Genomic DNA, 2,166 nt, shown 5'->3' on the forward strand with positions numbered 1-2,166 from the left:
AGACAACTGGATATTCACATGCAATACAATGAAATTGGACTCCTATCATACACCAATAATAAAAATTAACTCAAAATGAAATAAAGATTTAAATGTAGGACCTGAAATGGTAAAACTCCTACAAGAAAACATAGGGTAAAAGGTCCTTGACATTGATCTTGGCAGTGAATTTTTGGATATGAGACCAAAAGCTCAAGCAACAAAAGCAAAAATAAATAAGTGGGGATACATAAAAAATATAAATAATAATAATAATGCTTCTTTATAGCAAAAGAAACAATTAGCTGAATGAAGCGGCAGTTTATGGAGTGGGAGAAAATATTGCAAACCATATATCAGATAAGGAGCTAATATGCAAACTCTATAAAAAACTTATATAACCCAATAGTAAAAACAAACAAACAGACCCCACAAATAAGCTAATTAAAAAATAGGCAGAGGAACCAAATAAACACTTTTTTAAACAAGACATACAGATGGCCAAAAGGTACCTGAAATTATGTTCAACATCACTCACCATTAGAGAAATGAAATCAGAACCACAATGAGATATCCCCTCACATCTATTAGAATGGCTATTTTCAATAAGAGAAGAGATAAATATTAGCGAGGATGTGGAGAAAAGGAAACCAGTGCACATTGTTGAATATAGATTGGCATGACCACTATGAAAAACAGTATGAGCTTCCTCAAAAAATTAAAAATAGAACTATCATATAATCAATCAATCTCATCTCTAGCTATATATCCAAAGGAATTGAAATCACTATCTTGAAGAAATATCTGCTTTCACTCCCATGTTCAATGAAGTATTATTCACAATAGCCAAGACATGGAAACAACCTAAGTTTCTGTTGGTAGATGGATAGAATATTATTCAACCATAAAAAAAAAAGAAGAAGAAAATCCTGTTATTTGAGATGTAAATGGACCTTGAGGGCATTATGCTAAGTGAACTAAGTCAGATAGAGAGATAAATACTGTATGATCTCACTTGTATGTGGACTCTAAAAATGCCAAACTCCATATGCATATACACCAATATGTGTGTGTGTGTGTGTGTGTGTGTGTGTGTGTATAACTCCAACATACAAACGTAGAATTTTATTCCATTTATATAAACACACAAATATTCATAGAGGGAATTCATTTCAACTTTTATTGTATCTTTTCAAATCTCCATTATGATCACCATTTTTAAAGAAGGGAAACAATTTTAAATGGCTCATCAGAATCAACTGACCTATGTCTTAAATCTAGCAGGAGCAGTGATGCCTGATTTGGATTTCGAAGTCTCTACATGAGGTTACAGGGAAATGGGTGACAATCTCATTAGAACTCTTTATTATTGTATCCTCAGCAATCTACTTCTGAAGGAACAAGAATGGTAGATAGGTTTGTCATGGCTAATTTAATGGTGACAGCTTGTGGTCACTGAGGCATGGGAAAATGTAAAAAGAAGAGGTTAGAGGATAAGTAAGAAGTATTATAGGCTATTATCTTGACTATTTTTTATACTCCTAATACATGTTTTTCTCTTTTATTAGAAGACCAATGGTTAAAGTGAAATAACCAGTTCAGTCTCTCTCTCATTCTGTCTGTCTGTCTGTCTGTCTGTCTGTCTGTCTCTCTCTCTCTCTCTCTTTCACACACACACACACACATACACACAAACCTAATTCACCAGTATAATAAAATGAAATTGATTTGTAAGATAGAAAAGCTCTGTGGTTTGTGATGGGTGTTATTAAATTCCACAAAGAGTGAATATTTTTAAAGAATATACCCTCATAGCAATTCCTAAATGTTTGAAATTTATTTAGTTTCCTTTTCTTTCTTTACTCTGCTCATGCCTTTCAAAACAACCGAAAAAAAAAGAAAAAAAAAAACTCAACACTAGACGCATACACAAGAAAGGTCAGGACAAAAGAAACTTTCCTTTTTTCACTAGTGCCAATAGTTGTTATATAATTTAATAGTTTTTTAGATACCATAAAACTGTGCATGTATTTTTGTTTTTTAGGTAACACATGTTCATTGTAGTATATCAAGTAATGCAGAGGTGTATAAAAAATAATTCTAATTTATTCTCTATCTCAAAGTTTCCAAGAATATTTTATTCTGGTTTTATATGTAAATATAAGGTTTTCTTTTCCTTTACTTTTT

At 31.8% G+C, this 2,166-nt stretch overlaps 1 protein-coding gene across 1 annotated transcript in view; it reads left to right on the forward strand.

Annotated features, from left to right (window-relative positions):
* The window catches only part of LRP1B (LDL receptor related protein 1B), a 1,708,438-nt gene that overhangs the window by 196,029 nt on the left and 1,510,243 nt on the right, over positions 1–2,166 (forward strand). The gene's annotated exons all lie outside the window — the stretch shown is intronic.

This window comes from Pteropus vampyrus, unplaced genomic scaffold, assembly GCF_000151845.1.
Source record: "Pteropus vampyrus isolate Shadow unplaced genomic scaffold, Pvam_2.0 Scaffold17, whole genome shotgun sequence".
NCBI classification, from domain to species: Eukaryota; Metazoa; Chordata; class Mammalia; order Chiroptera; family Pteropodidae; genus Pteropus; species Pteropus vampyrus.